Below are 24,277 nucleotides of genomic sequence, written 5' to 3'. Positions count from 1 at the left end.
ACGTGCTGGAAAGGTAGGGCGACCGCGTACAGCAACCACAGAGGGCAACGCGCAGCTAGTGCAGCAGGTGATCCAACAGCGGCCTCGGGTTTCCGTTCGCCGTGTTGCAACTGCGGTCCAAATGACGCCAACGTCCACGTATCGTCTCATGCGCCAGAGTTTACACCTCTATCCATACAAAATTCAAACGCGGCATCCCCTCAGCGCCGCTACCATTGCTGCACGAGAGACATTCGCTAACGATATAGTGCACAGGATTGATGACGGCGATATGCATGTGGGCAGCATTTGGTTTACTGACGAAGCTTATTTTTACCTGGACGGCTTCGTCAATAAACAGAACTGGCGCATATGGGGAACCGAAAAGCCCCATGTTGCAGTCCCATCGTCCCTGCATCCTCAAAAAGTACTGGTCTGGGCCGCCATTTCTTCCAAAGAAATCACTGGCCCATTTTTCAGATCCGAAACGATTACTGCATCACGCTATCTGGACATTCTTCGTGAATTTGTGGCGGTACAAACTGCCTTAGACGACACTGCGAACACCTCGTGGTTTATGCAAGATGGAGCCCGGCCACATCGCACGGCCGATGTCTTTAATTTCCTGAATGAATATTTCGATGATCGTGTGATTGCTTTGGGCTATCCGAAACATACAGGAGGCGGCGTGGATTGGCCTCCCTATTCGCCAGACATGAACCCCTGTGACTTCTTTCTGTGGGGACACTTGAAAGACCAGGTGTACCGCCAGAATCCAGAAACAATTGAACAGCTGAAGCAATACATCTCATCTGCATGTGAAGCCATTCCGCCAGACACGTTGTCAAAGGTTTCGGGTAATTTCATTCAGAGACTACACCATATTATTGCTACGCATGGTGGATATGTGGAAAATATCGTACTATAGAGTTTCCCAGACCGCAGCGCCATCTGTTGTTGACAATTGTAACTACTGTAATTTCGAAAGTTTGTCTGCCTGAAAATGTACTGTCCCAAGCATATTGCAACAACCGGTGTATTTCTATTGCTGCTCGTTTAGTTTTTATTACCGTTTCAAATATACCGGTCATTTTTGAAACACCCTGTATGTCACAGAATTAACGTAAAACAATTCACGTCAACACACTGAATATGTTACTTTATACGATGAGCGTTAGTGATCTGTAGAAGTCGCTATTTTAGTGTAAATAATGCCTTAAACTAAACATAACATGATTAATAACCATATTAGAAACACAATGTTTATTCATATCTTTAGTTAGTTATTCATCATGCCTCAAACAGATCATGGGGAGAACGCGTGAGTGTAAAACTCAATGGGCAGCTTGGTCAGGAGAAGATCTGGAAAAGGCTTGTGAAGCAGGGAACAGGGGCTCAATGAAATTGAGATGCAGCAGAAACACTGAAGCGGCGTCTTGAGACATCAAATTTTGTTAAAAGATCAATGGACCTTCAGATTAGTGATGTTTATTCTTGAATAATTGTTTGTTTGGCTTAAATGACCTCCATTTTACAATATTCTTTACCATTATTCACAGTATGTCTAGGAATAGAAAAATGAGAAAAGTCTTGTTGAATACGCACTACTCGCCATTAAAATTGCTACACCAAGAAGAAATGCAGATGATAAACGGGTATTCATTGGACAAATATATTATACTAGAACTGACATGTGATTACATTTTCACGCAATCTGGGTGCATAGATCCTGAGAAATCAGTACCCAGAACAACTACTTCTGGCCGTAATAATGGCCTTGATACGCCTGGGCATTGAGTCAAACAGAGCTTGGATAGCGTGTACAGGTACAGCTGCCCATGCAGCTTCAACACGATACCACAGTTCATTAAGAGTAGTGACTGGCGTATTGTGACGAGCCAGTTGCTCGGCCACCACTGACTAGACGTTTTCAATTGGTGAGAGATCTGGAGAATGTGGTGGCCAGGGCAGCAGTCGAACATTTTCTGTATCCAGAAAGGCCCGTACAGGACCTGCAACATGCGGTCGTGCATTATCCTGCTGAAATGTAGGGTTTCGCAGGGATAGAAAGAAGGGTAGAGCCACGGGTCGTAACACACCTCAAATGTAACGTCTGCTGTTCAAAGTGCCGTCAATACGAACAAGAGGTGACCGATACGTGTAACCAATGGCACCCCATACCATCACGCCGGGTGAAACGACAGTATGGCGTTGACGAATACACGCTTCCAATGTGCGTTCACCGCAATGTCGCCAAACACTTATGCGACCATCATGATGCTGTAAACAGAACCTGGATTCATCCGAAAAAATCACGTTTTGCCATCGTGCACCCAGGTTCGTCGTTGAGTACACCATCGCAGGCGCTCCTGTCTGTGATGCAGCGTCAAGGGTAACCGCAGCCACGGTCTCCGAGCTGATAGTCCATGCTGCTGCAAACGTCGTCGAACTGTTCGTGCAGATGGTTGTTGTCTTGCAAATGTCCCCATCTGATGACTGAGGAATCGAGACGTGGCTGCACGATCCGTTGCAGCCATGCGGATAAGATGCCTGTCATCTCGACTGCTAGTGATACGAGGCCATTGGTATCCAGCACGACGTTCCGTATTACCCTCCTGAACCCACCGATTCCATATTGTGCTAACCGTCATTGGATCTCGACCAACGCAAGCAGCAATGTCGCGATACGATAAACCGCAATCGCGATAGGATACAATCCGACATTTATCAAAGTCGGAAACATGATGGTACGCATTTCTCCTCCTTACACAAGGCATCACCACAACGTTTCACCAGGCAACGCCGGTCAACTGCTGTTTGTGTATGAGAAATCGGTTGGAAACTTTCCTCATGTCAGCACGTTGTAGGTGTTCCCACCGGCGCCAAACTCGTGTGAATGCTCTGAAAAGCTAATCATTTGCATATCACAGCATCTTCTGTCTGTGGTTTAAATTTCGCGTCTGTAGCTCGTCATCTTCGCGGTGTAGCAATTTTAATGGCCAGGTGTGTATTCAAAGTCTTGAGATGACAGGTTTCCCACCTACTGGGGCAGACAACCGATGTTTGGCCTTTTCATTTGCCGGTAAGAATAACACAGGATGAGTCACATAAGAGCTAGCACCCCTTTTATTTCGTGAATGGCTACGATTATGGAAACGCTGTTTTCGGCAAATGTGAGAGCGCCGAGGGGCACATGTGTTTTTGTTTGATTAATGTTTTCAGCGCTGCTATCAGCTGAGATACAAAGTAAGCAGGTTTTTTTTTTTTTTTAAATGGAACCTGTACTTAGGTAAAAGCCCGTTGTGAACAGGGATGGCGGCCATACAAATTCGCCAGCGTCCATGTTCACCGTGGACAGGACGCTATCGATGGAGCTGCTAGGTGGTGGCGTCAAGCGTTTTGTGAAGTGCCAGGACTTCAAAACAATTTCAGAAGGACCACAACATTTATGGCGCCTCTGAAATGATCTACGGTTGGACAGAGAAGCACTTCTCTTGGTATAGCCAGGGCCCCTGGTCAGACATGCAGTAACATTCAGGCCGTCCAGATAATGATCTGCATGATAAATGTGTTGCTCACTTTAGAGCTTCATGTAAACTGAAAACAACCTGCTGGCTAAACTGGCTGTGGGAAAAGGACAAGTTGGGATCACAAACTCTCCTCCTCTTTGTGTGTCATTTGCAAGTCAGCGATTGGCTGCTTCTCCTAAAAAGAGAGGAAATTGTTAACTTTTCTTAGGACTGGTAGTTCAGTTAGAGGGAAGACATGGAGCTCATGGAGTCTTGTGACTGACACGAAATGCTTGTGGGTGCAGTTGCGGGATAGCTTTTGTGGAGTTTACTGAGGTTTGATCGAAAGTGGGGAGAAGAGACACTTATTATTCTAATTCAGACTCCTGTCTGGAGTGGATGTTCTGATTCAGGCTGCAGTCTGGAGAGGGTATTGGTCTCGACTTTTGTTACGAGTGGGGTGCGCTTGCGTCACTTGCCCTGAGTGCGACCGACACCCCCGGGATAACAAGGCCGCCCAGCAGTGTTAGTGACGTCACAGTAAGCGGCCCATAGCCGACGCAGCAGTCCACGGACACCTCCGTACAGACGCGCCTGATGCTAACGATCTTCTGTCCGTCATACAGAAAGGAGCGAACTATAATTCAAACCAAAGACCAAATTATATATATTCTTGTAAACAGCATAAAGGTTCATAACGAAATACCGATTACATATACGGGCAGGAATAGGTCCTTTCAAAAGTGTTTATCTTCAGTACCAGAATGAACATAAAATTGTCAGGTTTTCTAAATAGAAAAGCACTTTGTTAGTAACAGACAGCAATAATGAGACTTGCAGTTGGTGATTTCTATGTGGAAAAGGAAATAAGCTGTAGAGAGATTGAAAATGGTAAGTAAAGAGAGCCTCAGCCTTTTGCTCACATTCTTACACGTAATGCACTTGGTTGTTTTTCATTTCCTTACCTTTCATAACATTTTTAATATTGTTTCAAGAAGTGTATCTTCAATAGCAGAGTGAACTTCAAATTGTCAGACTTTTCTTAAAGGAAAGAGCAGTCCCTTAGTATCACAGTGCAAGACAGAATCTTGTGTTCAGTAATGTCTATGTTAAAAGGAGAATATTTGATATCTATCTTTTGTTTCCATTCTTTATTACTGAGGATACACTTGTAAAAATTCTTGAAAAGAGCTGTCACCATGAACATATGAGTAAATTCACAATAGTCATGTGTTTTATGAGATAAAGCGAACTCTTGTTACCTTATTGTAAACGAAAGTTGTGAGGGTTTTGCTATGTATGACGCTGTTTAAGATAATTTACTTTCAGTGTAATAGCTTGAAAATGTTAAGTCCTGCTATCAGGTGGCATTTGTCACCACCACCTGTATGCGAGTTTTAAAGCTAAATAGTGTTCTGACAATTATAAAACAGTGGCAAAGTTCCTCAATCGATTAAACTTATTCCTGCCCGTATATGTAATCGGTATTTCGTTAGGAACCTTTATGCTGTTTACAAGAATATATATAATTTGGTCTTTGGTTCGAATTATAGTTCGCTCCTTTCTGTATGACGGACAGAAGATCGTTAGCATCAGCCGCGTCTGTACGGAGGTGTCCGTGGACTGCTGCGTCGGCTGTGGGCCGCTTACTGTGACGTCACTAACACTGCTGGGCGGCCTTGTTATCCCGGGGGTGTCGGTGCGACTCTGCACTAGCACTGGTCTTGACTGGGGAGCCTGTGGTGAGGGCTTAGCTGTACCAAACAGTTCAGACCTCAGTCATCTCTGACAACTCGTTGTGCAGAGGGCAGCCTTATTCGTGACAGGTCCGGTTCAAATGGCTCTGAGCACTATGCGACCTAACTTCTGAGGTCATCAGTCGCCTAGAACTTACAACTACTGAAACCTAATTAACCTAAGGACATCACACACATCGATGCCCGAGGCAGGATTCGAACCTGCGACCGTAGCGGTCGCTCGGTTCCAGACTGTAGCGCCTGGAACCGCTCGGCCACTCCGGCCGGCGACAGGTCTGCTGTTTGGATGTTTGATCCCCTTGAGAGTCACACTCTGCAATCTGCCGAACTTTCAGTGGTCCGTTAGAGAGTAGCTACAATCTGTCTAACAGATTGCTAACCGCGACTTTGCATGTTTCGTACTCACGATAGGGAGTTACGGGCGCCTCGCATTGCTGCTCTGCAGACGTCCGAACCGCGGCTGTAACCTGAGACAGTGGCACACGTCGAGAAAAGGAGTACTGAATTGCTGCTGTGGTTTGTTAGGGCAAATCAAGACCATAATCTCGCCACTTGTTCCCAGCTGCACCAATGTAGTGTAACTTCCGTGTATAATAATTCCATCAAGGTCTATCTAGCGTTAGATAATTTCAGATTGCGTTATTCATATTTTGAGCCAGAGTAAATTAAGGAATCAGACAAGCATCAGTATTTGCCAGCTAGCCGCCACGCAGGGTTGTTAATTGTTCGTTGCATATTTGAGCTGTCATCAAATACTGTTTCATTTTTGTCATCACGCTTAACACGTACCTTTATCCAATTTTTAATCAATAAACTTGTGCCATTATTTTTATAAAAGTTCAATCCCTTATTGATATACTAATCACCCACCAACAATTGACAAAAATAATGTCAGGGCCACTGTTTCATTAATACTATTTCAGTATTCAAATTCAGTTAGATTCTGATAACTTTGATAACTTCTAATGCAAGCAATAAGCAACAAACCCAGTTAAAGGTCAAAATCAATTAAACAGACAACATGGGACAGGGTGCCAAGGGGAAGATTTCCTAGTTGCAGTGACTGCTGTCAGGATGGTAACTCAGAGTCGCCTTTGCCTTCCAAAATATACCACAAGTCCAGTGTAACCTCGCAGTTTGGCGAAGTTGCCAGGATCCTGAATTGATGGCACCTTCTGTGACCGTCAGACGCCATTTCCGTTACTTGACTTCTGTTTTCACATGCTGAAATTCAGTTGGTGCACTGAGGTAAATCAGTTTCACGTAACCATAGGAATGGTTGGCGCAAAATATCTTGAGAACTTGCAGAATCCTGTGTGTGTTATTGGTTTGTATTTTTCATGCACTTGGTGTTTTGATTTTTGTGTCACTTGATTTTTCCTGAGTAAGAACGCGTTGTGTTAACGTGTGGGATGGTAGATTATCTGTGGCTATTACATTTATCGTAGATCAAGGTTTTTTAATTTGATTTCAGGTTAGAATGGTGTGGTGCTGCAACGAGGAGCAATTTAAATCTGTCTGGGGTAGAAAACCTGAATACACGCTCACTAGAAGCAAGGCGTGTTTGCTTCCAAAGTAGTGGGAATATATGATACTCGTCACAAATGGATCAGTGTTCACTGCAGGATATTTTTAAGTCGCAGTTTTGTTTAATAGCACAGCTGATGCACCCATTTTATTTTTAAAATGACCACACCTCACTCACAGTGTACCGTAGCAAGTGACGATATTCGGAAACATGAAGAGACTCTTTTAAAAATACACTCCTGGAAATGGAAAAAAGAACACATTGACACCGGTGTGTCAGACCCACCATACTTGCTCCGGACACTGCGAGAGGGCTGTACAAGCAATGATCACACGCACGGCACAGCGGACACACCAGGACCCGCGGTGTTGGCCGTCGGATGGCGCTAGCTGCGCAGCATTTGTGCACCGCCGCCGTCAGTGTCAGCCAGTATGCCGTGGCATACGGAGCTCCATCGCAGTCTTTAACACTGGTAGCATGCCGCGACAGCGTGGACGTGAACCGTATGTGCAGTTGACGGACTTTGAGCGAGGGCGTATAGTTGGCATGCGGGAGGCCGGGTGGACGTACCGCCGAATTGCTCAACACGTGGGGCGTGAGGTCTCCACAGTACATCGATGTTGTCGCCAGTGGTCGGCGGAAGGTGCACGAGCCCGTCGACCTGGGACCGGACCGCAGCGACGCACGGATGCACGCCAAGACCGTAGGATCCTACGCAGTGCCGTAGGGGACCGCACCGCCACTTCCCAGCAAATTAGGGACACTGTTGCTCCTGGGGTATCGGCGAGGACCATTCGCAACCGTCTCCATGAAGCTGGGCTACGGTCCCGCACACCGTTAGGCCGTCTTCCGCTCACGCCCCAGCATCGTGCAGCCCGCCTCCAGTGGTGTCGCGACAGGCGTGAATGGAGGGACGAATGGAGACGTGTCGTCTTCAGCGATGAGAGTCGCTTCTGCCTTGGTGCCAATGATGGTCGTATGCGTGTTTGGCGCCGTGCAGGTGAGCGCCACAATCAGGACTGCATACGACCGAGGCACACAGGGCCAACACCCGGCATCATGGTGTGGGGAGCGATCTCCTACACTGGCCGTACACCACTGGTGATCGCCGAGGGGACACTGAATAGTGCACGGTACATCCAAACCGTCATCGAACCCATCGTTCTACCATTCCTAGACCGGCAAGGGAACTTGCTGTTCCAACAAGACAATGCACGTCCGCATGTATCCCGTGCAGCCAACGTGCTCTAGAAGGTGTAAGTCAACTACCATGGCCAGCAAGATCTCCGGATCTGTCCCCCATTGAGCATGTTTGGGACTGGATGAAGCGTCGTCTCACGCGGTCTGCACGTCCAGCACAAACGCTGGTCCAACTGAGGCGCCAGGTGGAAATGGCATGGCAAGCCGTTCCACAGGACTACATCCAGCATCTCTACGATCGTCTCCATGGGAGAATAGCAGCCTGCATTGCTGCGAAAGGTGGATATACACTGTACTAGTGCCGACATTGTGCATGCTCTGTTGCCTGTGTCTATGTGCCTGTGGTTCTGTCAGTGTGATCATGTGATGTATCTGACCCCAGGAATGTGTCAATAAAGTTTCCCCTTCCTGGGACAATGAATTCACGGTGTTCTTATTTCAATTTCCGGGAGTGTATGATACTCGTCACAAATGGATCAGTGTCAGACCGGCAGCATTAATCAGGAGAAAGTTGAGGAGAATTCTCAGTCGCATGTATAGCTGACATTGTGGGTACGTCGAATGCCGAATTTTCTGATTAGGACGAGGTGCTTCAGTCAGACAACTAGCGCGAAGATGAAACCGCGGCACAGCGCCATGTTGAATCATACTAACTTACCGTTAGTGAGAATAGGGAAGCACACTCACTAAAAACGTCGCAGAGCGATGGAATCGCGTTCGTCTAGTCCTGGAGGTCTTAGCAGAGGATCTCAGTTTGGGGTCCTCATCCGATTTATGCACTAAGTGAAGAAGAAGAGACAGGAAGCCGAGGAGAAGATGCAAGAGGCAGAGAGAAAGAGGCAGGAGAGAGAGAAGATAGCCACCATGGAGATGAGGGAATTTTCGCTAAGAAGACAGAAGAGATACGGCTGGTAGCTGAACAGCTTGTTGAAAGCGACGAGCAGGTTAAAAGGAAGTCGCGGGCGTTAAAGAAGAGGCAGAATGTGTCAAGAAAACATTGACCGAGACGCGAGAGGCGATACCAGGCTGGCAAGGTTAGTAGCCCAAGGTGCACACAAGGATGCTTTGTTAGCCAAAGAACAGATAAAACAGGCCGAAACCGAGATGTGCAAAACGAAAAAGGTTCTTGCCACACTCCAAAAACTCAGAAGAAGGATCATCCAGGAAACACAAAAAGAAATTAGCGAGAACGCGAGCAGATAGAGAGCAAACAGACAGAAATATCAGATGTTAAGGCTGAGCAGACTCGGATCATCACACAACAAAACGAGTTAGCAAAATACGTCCACCAAGCACTTCAGCGGGTTGTGCAGCTAGAATCACAATCAGGAAAGTCAGCACTCCCAATGACCATGGAAGGAGAGAAGAGCATGCACTACGATATTTCTATGAGTTAAACGAAGCTACTTCACTGGCACTAAGGCGGATCCTGCAGGAGAACAAGACAGAGTGTGTGCCACTGGAGACACAAAGTATGGCAGAAACCGAACCAGAACACAATTGTGTACGTCTTTGGCGAGAGGAAACATTACTCCGTGAATCTGGCGACACAAGAGGTGGCGTTAACAGTGTACAAGGATCGTTCGGACAACCATTTACGGAGACGCATGCTGCAGAAAGGGGGAAAAATTCGTTTGCGAGGAATAGCCAACCATTCGACCACAAACATTTCTAATCGATTCAAAATTTCCAATTGTAAAGAGAATAAAAATACATTACATCCAAAAAGTTGGATAGCTCAGTCTTTTTGTAAACAACGTTTGGTAACAACATCATAACCACTAATTGAATTTCCCATTTTACTAATATATTTTTAAAGTAATGTAAGTCTAACTATGATGAAAAATTTTACTTAATTCAATCTGTAATGGTTTAATTAAATTTTCTATTTTTAGATATATTTCATTTTTTATTTCTCCTAATTCATGTTTATTAATATTTTATTAATTTATAGCCATATCTGTAATTCATATTTAGTTAAATGTTCTGTATCATTTTTATTTTTTCTAATTAATTTTTAACATCTGTTGTATTAATTTTTTATTCTAATCCTCCTTAATATCTTTTTTTATTAATTTTTGATTCTAAGATTTATCTAGTTATCATATATTATTTTTATTTCATTTCGAAAAATCTTCAATTATTAAATTTTAAATACCATTAAATTTAGCATTATCAGATAACAGTTTTAAAATGGATAAATAGAAATAAACACAAATAAATTTATCAAAATTTTTTCTTCTTTAAGTGTTGTAATATAGACCTTTTCTGCAAATAATTAATTAATTCTCTTGGTATATTAGCACCAGATGCATAAATAAATTTAGTATTAGTTGTTATTTAATAACAAATCCAATGAGTACCATCACTGTCAGAAATATCTAAATTAACTAACTCACATTCAAATTTTTTTGATTTTCTATGTAATTCATAAATCACACAAACACTTCTAAAATGTTTAATTTTTAATTTTTAGCAAGACTTTCTAAATCAAAATTGTTAAAGATTTCTTATTTTTTATTATTTTCCGAGTTTTATCCCCTCCAGTTCTTTTCTTTCCCATTGATAAATTATATTTTTGGGCTTCTGATTCTTTGTTATTTTGCTTTTTATCTATTATTGTTTTTGTTACACCAGCTACTCCATCAGTCATTCTACCAATACTAATTAAATATCGTAATTGAACCAAAGGTAACATTAAAAGTCCCCCTCCATGTTTTGTTAATCCACAACCAATTTTTTCTTTTGTATAAGATTTTCAATAATTTTTTCACAATTGGGATACCTATTGGTATAAGCAAATTTCCTCCAGATTTCTATTCCTTTTTTCTTGTGTGTATCAAAACTATACTCATTAACTGTTTGTTATTTAGTTCAATTTTAATTGCTTTAGCTTCAGTTCTAACAATCGACAACAGGGTATAATCAATCATAAAACCGATGATTTGTACAGATCGAAAAATTATAAAGATTTCGTAAAATTAATGTTTTTAAGAAGTTATAATTCTTTTCTATATAAACTTGTTACAAAAAGCTGAACAAAACAGAAAAATAAAGGAACAATTAAAAAAACAATAAGAAATGGGAAAACAGTCTACACTTGAAAATGTAAAATATAAATAAGAAGGTCAGCCTGTTATTGATACAATCAAAGATATAGAAGATGATGTTTTAAAAGCAAATGAAGAAAATAAAACTGTTGAATACAAATCGTTCGTCATCATCATTATTTAGAAAAATTTAATGACACACCAACACTCAAATAATGTGATAGAAAGTATTCTTCAAACAAATTAGGAATACCAGATTAATTGAACAAATATGAAGACAGGGTTAAAGGAAGGAAAAAATTGAAAGATGAATAACAAGCATAAAATATTAAAAAAATTAAATTTATGTGGAAGAATCAATGACAGTGTATATAAAGGTCTTAGATTAGGACCTGTCTGCACATTTAAATGTACTGGAATACTGCCAGTGAAATCTGATAGAGATAAATTGACAGTCAGTGATAGGACATATGAAGCCACGGGTGGATTAACGAATCTCTTAACAAAAGAACAGATTACTAAGAATGATATGAGTAAAGAATTTTATGCTGATGAGTCATCAAAATATGCGGATATATCAGTCAGGAGTATTGTATTCTCGTAATAATTCAAATAAAAATAAAATCAAGTAAAGGTTATAAACATAAATATTTCATAAAACATATTTCCGATGTTTATTTACCAAAAAAATTACCAGTAGATTTAGATTCAAGTGAAGATGAATAAATTGTTGAAGGCTTCATTTAAAAAACTTATGAGATCCAACTGAATGTATTTGGATGAATTATGTTAAACATTTAATTGATAGATTAGCAATTATTTGTGGAGAAGAATTAGCTGGAAGTAATAATTTTTATAATAAAAATGTTAGACTAACAAGAATGTTAACTTCTAAGCTAAATTCCGTCTTAACAGTCCTTGGAAGGACCAATGGTACCAACTGAAAGCTGTGTCATCCTCAGCCAATAGGCATCACTGGATGTGGATGTGGATATGGATGTGGTGAGGTATGTGGTCAACACACCACTCTCCTGGCCGTTGTCAGTTTTTATGACCAGAGCATCTACTTCTCAGTCAAGTAGCTCCTCAATTGGCTTCACAAGAGCTGATTGCACCCCTCTTGCCAACAGCACTAGGCAGACCTGAATGGCCACCCATCCAAATGCTACCCAAGCAAGACAGCACTTAACTTTGGTAACCTAATTCGAATCAGTCTTACCAATAAAGCAAGGCCATTAGCAACAAATAAACTTAATGACTGTATTGTTAAGAATCCAAAAGGAGAACCTATTTAATTAATTTTTCAATAATTCACCTTACACATATTGGAAATCAGAAAATATGGAAAAGGATTAGTTAATAGTTTAATTGATGAATTACCATCTGAAATGCATTTCCTTGTTGTAATTATTGTGGTCCAGGAACAAAATTAGAAGGAAAAATAGCTAGAGGTGATAAACTAATAAATCCATTAGTTGAAACTTGTGAAAAAATGATATAATAAAAATTTAGAAATAAACATCAAACAGGTAAAGAACTTCAATTGATGGCAAAAGAAAGAATGTATGCTCAAGATGCTCTATTTGCTGAAAAATTAGCAACAATGGCAGTTAGAGGAATGATATACGGAAAACGAAAATTATGAATGGGCCTCAAGGATAATGGATCCAATACGCACTCAGTGGGAGGTCATCAGAGCCCTTACACTTGTCAATACAAACGAATGTGTAGACAAAATTACTGCACACTCATGCATGCAAAATGATCACAGAGTCACTAAATCTCACATGAGTTAAAACAAATTAGAAAGAGGGAAAGCAGCTATATATGAAATTAAAAGACAGAGAAAACAAAATACAGAAAAACTAAAAGAAAAGCACACGGAAATGTGACTGGCAGACCACTTACAAAAAATTTAGTGAGCCGGTCATCCTCTTAACACTTTAAAAACATCTCCCTAAAATCTTTTTAAAAATTTTGGACAGTTCACAAAACTTTAAAACACTAACGACATTCGTTTCAACATTACTTAAGATAGAGGGCAGATCCTTCAGCAATTCCGCTGTGTTCCAGTTGTTGGAATATGAAACACAGTCCTATAAAATGTGGCACACATTTTTCTGTAACTCATAAGCACCATACATTGGAGGATCCTTATGCCAGAGCAAGAAGCTTGGAGTCATAGGGCTGTGGCATCTGTGGAGACAAGTATGGGGGACCTTGTCCATTCTACATGGTTGGAAGGAAGTATGCCACATCCGAAATATTGTTTTCACAACATCGAGCTTATTGTCAGCCGCTTCCAGTAACTTCCTCTCTCAATTGACGAAGACTTTGTACCTCAACAGTGAGTTCATAGCATGCAGTGGGATGACACACTGAAATAACTGAGGATCACGACATGCCTCCTTGGCTGTTAGATTCGCCCTTTCATTTCCCACGATGTCCATTTGGCCTGGTACTCAGCAAAAGACATCTCCTTCCCCAGACGTTGTAGTTAGAGGAGGGCAGCCTGAATGGCTTTATCTGCTGGGTACAAATGTTGAGGACAGTGAAGGGCACTCAAAGAATCTGAACAGGCAAGACAGTCAGCACTGGAAGAGCGTCTCATCTGCTCCAGTGCCCCCAAGTTCGGATATAATTCTGCGTCGATGTCAGTAAATTCTTGAGACAGTCGGACTTTGAAAACAGTCTGGGATAACGACAGGACAGCCAGCGGGGTCCCCTTGATTAGACCCATCTGTAAAGACAGTTATATAGCTGTGGTGCTCAAATAAATGTTAGAAAGGTCAAATAAAGAACAGAATCAGGAGTGAAATCTCACCTTACTGCACTACATCTAGAATAACACTGGGGCTCTGCATTAGCCAGGGTGGCAAATAGTTACAACCCTGGTTTGGGGCTGTACTTGGAAATCATGAAGTGACTCCAGCACAAACTACACACATATCCCAAATGGCGTTGTGGCTCCGACGATTGGAGAAAAGGAGTTCCAGAAGCAGATGAGCAACGTATGGTATGTGGATGAAGTTGGAATTGCAAGGGACTTACATGCCTGACAGAACGAAGAGCTGCCACAGGATGATGAGTAGCGGTTCCCCGCTCTCAGGACAGAGACTGAGTATGAGACCAATCCTATAATCACTGAGACTAGCCGAGTCTGATCATGATGGACAGGGTTAATGACCTTCACATAAGAAGGCCTAGCCATTCCATATACTGTGCCTCCATATTCCAGTCATGGGTGTGCAAAAGACTTGTAAAATTTAAGCAGACGCCCCCTATCTGTCCCACAAGACCAGTGGGTAAGGCACCTGATGATGTTCAGTGCCTTGAGGGTTCTGGCTTTCAGTTCTCTCAGGTGCGGCAACCACAACAATGTGCAGTGAAAAATGAGGCCCAGAAACCTCACTGAGTATCTAAAATGTAGGACAGTGTCCCTCATATTCAAGACAGGTAAATTAAAAATACTACAAGAACGATTAGAATGCATATATACACATACACTTATCTGCAGAAAGCTGAAAACCCACCTTTGCAGTCCATTCCTCTAACCTCTGTGCAGAAAACTATAAATGATGGTTCGCTGTTGCAACACTGGAAGAGGGACAGAAAGCAGTGAAGTCATCCACAAATGAGGAACACTTTACAGGTCTTTTTATACCACAGATATGATATTGTTTGTGGCTATGGCAAAGATGGTAACACTTAAAGCACTGCCCTGACAGACACCATTATTCTGTCAAAAACGATCTGACAACGTGTCACCAGCTCTGGACCCAAAAAAGGTGCTTCGACAGGAGGAACCGCATGAAAATGGGGAGGTAGCCGCTAAAGCTCCATTGATGGAGTTGATAAAGAATACTGAGTCTCTACAAGTAGTGTTGTACGGCTTGCTAATGTCAAAGAACATAGAAGTGAAGAAAAGCCTGCTGAATACCGACTCTAGTATGGTCAGGTTGTCAGCAGTGACCAAAACCTCCAGAGCCCATACTGAGAGTGGCTAAGGAGTTGCCTGGTTTCTAATAACCAGACAAGACAACGGTAGACCATTCGCTCCAGTGTCTTTCATACACAGCTCGTTAAAGTGATGCTCTGGTAACTACTGGCACGTGTGCGGTCCTTTCCTGGTTTAAAATCTAGACATCAGAACAGCCTCTCTTCACGAGTCGAGAAACTCTGTCTGCCATATCACACTAAGATATTTGAGGAGGATTTCCTTTGACTCTGCTGGCAAATGTCGAAGCATGCAGTACCGTATTTCGTAATGACCAGCTGCAGGATCACAAGTCTCTGACGGTGCCAGTTCCAGATACCACCTGGAGAAGGGCATTGGAAGACCCAGAATTGTGTAATCAGGTGTCTAAAGTCCTCTTGTCTGCAGTCACACAGTAGAACCGAAACGCCAGATCCTACCTCGCATCGGCAGTAGCTTTTGCACAATGCTCTGCCATCGTCTGAATGAAGTCTCTGGGCGTTGTTTGGCGACACCCCTCTTTCAGCATTTCTGATATTGTTAAACGGATATACACTCCTGGAAATGGAAAAAAGAACACATTGACACCGGTGTGTCAGACCCACCATACTTGCTCCGGACACTGCGAGAGGGCTGTACAAGCAATGATCACACGCACGGCACAGCGGACACATCAGGAACCGCGGTGTTGGCCGTCGAATGGCGCTAGCTGCGCAGCATTTGTGCACCGCCGCCGTCAGTGTCAGCCAGTTTGCCGTGGCATACGGAGCTCCATCGCAGTCTTTAACACTGGTAGCATGCCGCGACAGCGTGGACGTGAACCGTATGTGCAGTTGACGGACTTTGAGCGAGGGCGTATAGTGGGCATGCGGGAGGCCGGGTGGACGTACCGCCGAATTACTCAACACTTGGGGCGTGAGGTCTCCACAGTACATCGATGTTGTCGCCAGTGGTCGGCGGAAGGTGCACGTGCCCGTCGACCTGGGACCGGACCGCAGCGACGCACGGATGCACGCCAAGACCGTAGGATCCTACGCAGTGCCGTAGGGGACCGCACCGCCACTTCCCAGCAAATTAGGGACACTGTTGCTCCTGGGGTATCGGCGAGGACCATTCGCAACCGTCTCCATGAAGCTGGGCTACGGTCCCGCACACCGTTAGGCCGTCTTCCGCTCACGCCCCAACTGGATGAAGCGTCGTCTCACGCGGTCTGCACGTCCAGCACGAACGCTGGTCCAACTGAGGCGCCAGGTGGAAATGGCATGGCAAGCCGTTCCACAGGACTACATCCAGCATCTCTACGATCGTCTCCATGGGAGAATAGCAGCCTGCATTGCTGCGAAAGGTGGATATACACTGCACTAGTGCCGACATTGTGCATGCTCTGTTGCCTGTGTCTATGTGCCTGTGGTTCTGTCAGTGTGATCATGTGATGTATCTGACCCCAGGAATGTGTCAATAAAGTTTCCCCTTCCTGGGACAATGAATTCACGGTGTTCTTATTTCAATTTCGAGGAGTGTATTTACATGAAATCTTCCTGGTGATTTCCCATACTTTTGTGGAACTGAAACGGTTGATGGATTCCAGGAACACTACCATGACGTTTAGTTGCTCTTCTTAATAACTTGTTGAGCCTTAGCTCTTGCGACGTGGAACACTGAGGTTCGCTGCTGCTGGGCGGTACTTAAACAGACGAAGAGCCACACGCCTGTCCTGAGTTTCTGAGCAGCACTCAGTCGTCCACCAGCAAACAGGTTGCCTCCTAAGATGACCTGAGGACTTTGGGATCAATAAGTCAGTGGCACAATGGATCATTTGTGTGATGTTGTGCAACCATTCATGGGCAGTCGTTTAACCGATTTTAAATTGCCACCAATGCCTTCTAACCCTTATTGAATATAGAAAGGCGAAACTTTATCGAAACTGCCCTCTTTCCTTTTTACTATTAGAGACATATTCTGAATACCAGCATGCGTTCTGTCACTATATCCGAAATATTTAGAATTTACTCCCGAGTCATGACGACTGGCTACACGAGCCCTCTTTTTTTAACTAGGTGTTAGTACTACGAAGTGGCCCAACCTTTCTGCTGGTAGGAGGAGAAGGAGATAATTTCGAGAGTTCCATCTCGTTCCCATGAGCAGCTATGGAAAGAAAAGTCCATCTAGAAACGTAAGACTTATACAAGTGAGGTTCGGTAGTTTCCCCAGAGGTTGCCCGATATGACTGTTCCACTTCAGTAGCCATGCATCTCATCGGCATGCAGCACACCTTGAGGATAATGATTGGTTTTTTTTTTTTTTTTTTTGAAGTTTTTACCATTTTCGCGATATGGACGATCAAGTCAAGATCCCCATTCCCTACGACACATAACGTTCCACTCCCGCACTTCACAGTGGTGGCTGAAGCATGTGCAGACTTCCCTGTGATATGGGACTTTCGGCGCTTACCAGTCCCTTGTTCAGGAACCCCAGGTTCGCCATGCCCTTAGCCAGCAAACAATTGCTGAGACTGTGAGGACCTGGACCCTCGTCAGGACATCTGGAATAATGGGAAATGTGAACACAGAACGCTGTCACAGGATCGAAGTCCAAAACAGTAAAAGAACACCCACAGTAGGTAATAAAGAACAAATAAAGCCACCATATGAGTAGGGCTGAACCTGTGCCCTGCTAATGCTTGACTTTTTCAAAGAAGAAAAAGTCCAGCCTTCAGAGCAGGAAGAACTTCTGGGAAAAACATCACAAAAAATAGGTCATCGGCATTCATTCCCATTTGTTCAGCGCAATGGATCGAATAGATTGGAGGAGGAGAAAAGCGGTAGTTGACGAGAACTATTAGTCACTGACAACTGATAAACAACGCTTTAATCTAACGCTGATTATCACAGCACATCAGCAAATCAGTAGCAAAATTAAAACCCACTTTGATCCTACTCAGCCCCTGTTGCGGGGAAGAGGTGGGGGGGGGGGGGGAGGAAGGGGGGGGGGAATAATTCAGGAGAAAGCTAACTGTCGAATTTTTCCGCACCATACAAGTGAGGAGCATTCGTCTTCAGGGTAGCCGCAAGTAGAATTGAGGCCAGAGGACTGAAGGGCCAGAACTGGCAAGCTCGTGTCTTAAGCAAAGGCCAGGATCATCTCAAAGGGCAGAAGGGGTATGAGGTGTTACTAAAGATAAAGAGGAACAGAATACCCTAACACGCAACAGGACAGAGTCGAGCAAGACCAACGCGCGCACTACAACTTGTAGCAGGGCTAGGACTACCAGAATTGACCACTCTTCTGACGATGATACACCAACTGTGACATATAGGTGAGATTCCATAGATTTTGAACAAGAGCCACCAGACCATGACTCAAACGAACAGGAATTTCGAACAGTTAAATCCGGTTTGAAGCGAAAAAGCACGCAACCACTGCAAGAAATAAATAAGAAGCAGTCTGCGATCCTAACGTCCAACAAATACGCTCCACTGAGCGACGAGACCGATACACGTGATGCCACGGCCACCCAGTCCATGCCCGAGGCACGTTTCGAACCTGCGGTCGCGCGGATCCACACTGAAGCGCCTAGAACCGCTCGGTCACACCAGCCAGTCAGCAGCCAGCAGCCAACATCTGGTCAAGCGAACAAGAGAACCTTTATCCTAAGTTCCGGCTATAAATGTACAATATTCCGGACGTTATCTAACGATTAACACGGAATCGAAACGACGTGTAGACTGCCCCATCAAGGCGATTTTTTACATTGACCCAATCAAATACCATTCTGAGTCAATAACCAATGGGAGACTCACGTTGACGTTCTCCGAACTATGGGACTTAACATCTGAGGTCATCAGTCCCCTAGAACTTAGAACTACTTAAACCTAACTAAACTAAGGACATCACACACATCCATGCCCGAGGCAGGATTCGAACCTGCGGTCGCGCGGATCCACACTGAAGCGCCTAGAACCGCTCGGTCACACCAGCCGGCTCCCGAACAGAATACCCTGTTACACTCACCAAGATCCATCTGACAAAACATTGAAGGTCGTGCTAAAGTATTTGCCTGCCGGGATGCTGGAAGGATTAGTGGAGCAGGAGACGCATAACCTGTGATTCACACAAGCCATGGTGTATCAGTTTAAAAGCATGTATGAAAAAACACAAAAGCAAATCTCTCAGAACCACGCGACCGCTACGGTCGAAGGTTCGAATCCTGCCTCGGCCATGGATGTGTGTGATGTCCGTAGGTTAGTTAGGTTTAAGTAGTTCTAAGTTCTAGGGGACTGATGACCTCAGAAGTTTAGTCCCATAGTGCTCAGAGCCATTTGAACCAAATCTCTCAAACGGTTTACTGTATCTGCATACCGTCAGGGCCGACAAGCGACTCAGTGTATGACATCAAACACATATTAGACAAAAGGCTCACGGTGGAAACCTACCGACAGAAAGAAGGTCCACCGCAATGCCGACGTTGCCACCGTTTTTTCGTATGCTAAACTATTGTGCATTGCCAGCAAGAAGCGTCAGGTGTGTTGGCCACGACCTTATAAAGGACTGAGGGATGCCATGGGGGAGAAACCTGTATGTGCCAATTGTGTCGCAGATCTCGTAACATCCTCGAAGAGTCGCCCATGTTCTGAAAGACTTACGCAGATACACTGAAGTGACAAAAGTCAGGGAATAGCTATGTGCGCATATACAGATGGAGGTAGCATCTTTACACAAGCTACAAAAGGGTGATTCATGTGAAAAGGTGTCGACGTGATTATGGCCGCATGATAAAAATTAACAGACTTTGAACGCGGAATGATAGTTGTAGCTAGATGCATGGGATATTCTACACTCCTGGAAATGGAAAAAAGAACACATTGACACCGGTGTGTCAGACCCACCATACTTGCTCCGGACACTGCGAGAGGGCTGTACAAGCAATGATCACACGCACGGCACAGCGGACACACCAGGAACCGCGGTGTTGGCCGTCGAATGGCGCTAGCTGCGCAGCATTTGTGCACCGCCGCCGTCAGTGTCAGCCAGTTTGCCGTGGCATACGGAGCTCCATCGCAGTCTTTAACACTGGTAGCATGCCGCGACAGCGTGGACGTGAACCGTATGTGCAGTTGACGGACTTTGAGCGAGGGCGTATAGTGGGCATGCGGGAGGTCGGGTGGACGTACCGCCGAATTGCTCAACACGTGGGGCGTGAGGTCTCCACAGTACATCGATGTTGTCGCCAGTGGTCGGCGGAAGGTGCACGTGCCCGTCGACCTGGGACCGGACCGCAGCGACGCACGGATGCACGCCAAGACCGTAGGATCCTACGCAGTGCCGTAGGGGACCGCACCGCCACTTCCCAGCAAATTAGGGACACTGTTGCTCCTGGGGTATCGGCGAGGACCATTCGCAACCGTCTCCATGAAGCTGGGCTACGGTCCCGCACACCGTTAGGCCGTCTTCCGCTCACGTCCCAACATCGTGCAGCCCGCCTCCAGTGGTGTCGCGACAGGCGTGAATGGAGGGATGAATGGAGACGTGTCGTCTTCAGCGATGAGAGTCGCGTCTGCCTTGGTGCCAATGATGGTCGTATGCGTGTTTGGCGCCGTGCAGGTGAGCGCCACAATCAGGACTGCATACGACCGAGGCACACAGGGCCAACACCCGGCATCATGGTGTGGGGAGCGATCTCCTACACTGGCCGTACACCACTGGTGATCGTCGAGGGGACACTGAATAGTGCACGGTACATCCAAACCGTCATCGAACCCATCGTTCTACCATTCCTAGACCGGCAAGGGAACTTGCTGTTCCAACAGGACAATGCACGTCCGCATGTATCCCGTGCCACCCAACGTGCTCTAGAAGGTGTAAGTCAACTACCCTGGCCAGCAAGATCTCCGGATCTGTCCCCCATTGAGCATGTTTGGGACTGGATGAAGCGTCGTCTCACGCGGTCTGCACGTCCAGCACGAACGCTGGTCCAACTGAGGCGCCAGGTGGAAATGGCATGGCAAGCCGTTCCACAGGACTACATCCAGCATCTCTACGATCGTCTCCATGGGAGAATAGCAACCTGCATTGCTGCGAAAGGTGGATATACACTGTACTATTGCCGACATTGTGCATGCTCTGTTGCCTGTGTCTATGTACCTGTGGTTCTGTCAGTGTGATCATGTGATGTATCTGACCTCAGGAATGTGCCAATAAAGTTTCCCCTTCCTGGGACAATGAATTCACGGTGTTCTTATTTCAATTTCCAGGAGTGTATTTCAGAAACCATTACGTAATTCAGTATTCCGAGATCCACAGTGTCACGGGTGCGCCGAGTGTACCACATTTCAGGCATTACCTCTCAACACCGACAACGCAATGGCGGACAGCCACGACCGAGACCAGCAGTGCTTGTGTAGAGTTGTCAGTGCTAACAGACTAGCAACACTAGGTGAAATAGCTGCAGAAATCAATATGGGACATAAGACGAAAGTGCCCGTTAGGATAGTGCGGCGAAATTCGGCGTTAATGGGCTATGGCAGCAGACAACCGATGAAAGTGTCTTTGCTAATACCACGACGTAGAGAGCCTGTATAGGGAGAGAGTGGCCATAGGTGAAGTTGCCCGTGATTGGCTGATTAGCTTTGGCAGAAAAATGGCGCCAAACGTCTTTCGCGCTTCCTATGTTCGCCGTGCTTTTGAGTTGAAGTTCAGAGGACTTTTAGAAACGATTAAAAGGTATTTGAATTATTGAGAGACTTGTTATGCGTTGTGCATGCATGTTCGATTTAGTTGTATATCGTTTTTAGTACGTAATTAGCGTTTGCGATCTTAAATACGAGTTGAAATAATGAAGCGTTTTGTGATGGAGTCGGTAGGCCTACATGTTTGAAGTAAACACGTTAGTAATTGTACAGTATTGTTTTTGACATCAGTAATTCGTTCTGCAGACGTTCGTAAACGACGCCAGGTTGTGCTGCATTTGGTTGTTCCAATAGAGGCGATGGTGTATTTCGCATGTTAGCATTTCCACGCAATGAAGAAAGACGAAAGCAGTAGGCAGTCGCAGTCAACAGGGCTGACATAAATCAAACAGGAGCCTTGTGGAAACCAACCAAGTACTCTTATCTAAGCGAAGTAAGTCGTTTTTGCTTTCTACTACATATAAAACAACTTGCAATATACATAGTTAAATTTGAAAACAGACCTTTAAATTGGCTGTGTGAAAATTATTATAACACATTATTCTTATAAACAAAGGCATTTAACGAATGATTTCGCCATATTGTGTTGTGCTTTTGATTCGGTGAGTGTGTACTCCACTACTCCACAACTGGCCATTCAAAAGTCCCGCCCGCAGTTTGGCAGAAAAATGGCCGCCGTATCGTCCGGTTGGCCACTCTCTCCCTGTACAGGCTTGTAACGCCGGAAATGCATATCCTCCTATTTCCATCTATAGTACTATAATTTTTTTCTTGTTTTGTTACGTGAAGATACAACATTTCTGTGTCTTTGTATATTGTAATTGTTTTACTATTTGTATATATATATGCATTTATGTCGATGTATAATTGGTTTGTTTTGTAAATATTAATTGTATTTTTACGCTGGGTCTTGCCAAGGGAAAACTATGCTATCGAACAAATACATCGATAGGTCGTGTGGAGAACCAAAGTGTTTAGGATCTTTGGTAGTGTTAACGCTGCCGCGTAGAGCGCGGGCAGAGCAGAGAGGGTCTGGCGGGAGTAGTGCAGTGGAGCAGGTGTGTTGTGTGACGCTCCCGCGAGTTGCCGCGCTTTCGGTGTTTGGCAGCATGCAATTGCTCTCGACTTGCTATGTTAGTTTCTGACATGGTGTCGCGGACGGGAGCGTTAGCTGGCAGACATCAAGAGCCCGTTTCGGCTGGAGACCGTGTCGAGAAAAAGGTGCGCCAACATCCAGCTTCTGCAACAGCGACGGCCGACAATGAGTGACTGTCGCCACCTCCTCGATCGACGATTTCAAACCTTCAATCAACCAACAAGGAAGACTGGTAGCACGTAAAGTTTTAGAACTGTATGGCAGACGTCAGCTTTTCAAACAGTTAAAATTTTCTCACTAAATTACAGCAACGTAGCATGAACCTTTGTTGCTCATTGTCCCAATTGCATGACCAAGCACGGTCCCTTTCATTTCCGGAATGAACTCGAGTGTCGTTGAAATTCAAACGCCAGCATTAAAGTAATATCATTCGATTTCACTGCTTTAATTTCAAAGTTCAGTTAAGGTATTCATAGCTGGCTACAATATTTAGATTACTCAAGCACAAATTAAGAGTGCGAGTTTTGTTACCGTATTTTAGCTTACCTGTAACTGCAGCTCAGCTTGGTACGTACTAAATTTTACTATTGTTAATTGTTCAGAAACATTTAATTCAAGTTCAAAGTTAAATCTCTTATTTATAAATTGCATAGATTCAAGTAGCTTTTGAAATGACTGTTGAGGTAGTCCAAGACTAACCGTATTTTACTGAATTTCGTTTTGCTTCAGAAACAAAGCTCACTATTAATTTCAGTCACTAAATTAACTTTCAGTTTTCCGATTTTATTAATGCTTTTGCTAAATTAAGTCAGAGTGTAGCGAAATTTATTACTTCTGACAAACTTTCAGTTTTCACACAACACGTGTCAACCTTCAGTTGCCACGCTTTTAGTGCTAATTATATGTGCAATAACCTTTCTTTTTCAGTTATTATAGTAGTTGTCCATAGGACTGGCGACCGTAATTTTCCCCAAATCTCAAATATCTAATTAACGCCAATTAATTGTTAACGTGACGACCGCACATTTACTTCCTTTATTAATTTTACCCTTTTCTCAAAATTATTTTCCACCAATTTCATTTGTATTTTTCCTTTCATTTAGATGTAACCCTTTCCTCCCTCTTCGGCGACGATTGCTTTTCCCAAATTTCCATTAGGTACACGCGGTTTAATTTTTTCAATGTCATTAGGTCAATAAGTGAGGGGGAGGTTACAGGCTCTCTTCCACGACGTCGCCTGCAGCGCCTCTCCTGGGCAAGAAGTGAGCGTATCGTTTGGACCCTATAATATTGGACAACCGTGGCCTGGTCAGAAGAGTCCCGATTTCGTTTGGTACAGGGTGTTTCAAAAATGACCGGTATATTTGAAACGGCAATAAAAACTAAACGAGCAGCGATATAAATACACCGTTTCTTGCAATATGCTTGGGACAACAGTACATTTTCAGGCGGACAAACTTTCGAAATTACAGTAGTTACAATTTTCAACAACAGAT

Source organism: Schistocerca cancellata, chromosome 9 (assembly GCF_023864275.1).
Source record: "Schistocerca cancellata isolate TAMUIC-IGC-003103 chromosome 9, iqSchCanc2.1, whole genome shotgun sequence".
Classification (NCBI taxonomy): Eukaryota; Metazoa; Arthropoda; class Insecta; order Orthoptera; family Acrididae; genus Schistocerca; species Schistocerca cancellata.
This window is presented reverse-complemented; position numbering follows the sequence as displayed.